Source organism: Gavialis gangeticus, unplaced genomic scaffold (genome assembly GCF_001723915.1).
Source record: "Gavialis gangeticus isolate Ggan-Ray unplaced genomic scaffold, GavGan_comp1, whole genome shotgun sequence".
Lineage (NCBI taxonomy): Eukaryota > Metazoa > Chordata > Crocodylia > Gavialidae > Gavialis > Gavialis gangeticus.
Window position 1 is genome coordinate 101,942,541 of NW_017729025.1, and position 214 is coordinate 101,942,754.

Consider the following 214-nt stretch of genomic DNA (forward strand, 5'->3'; position numbering starts at 1 on the left):
CGGCTCGGCTCGGCCTGCCGCTGCAGCCGGGTGGAGCGAGCGGCTGGGCCGGGGGGAGGGGGCCTGGCCGGCATGTTCACATCCGGGGTGACGGCACATGCGTGCTACCCTTATTCCGGGATAACTTTTTTTTGGTCCGTGCCAGTCAGTGGCCTAGTCTGGGGGGTGCTGCGCGGAGCCCCTCCCCGGGCCGCCCTCCGGGAGGAGGCAGCCC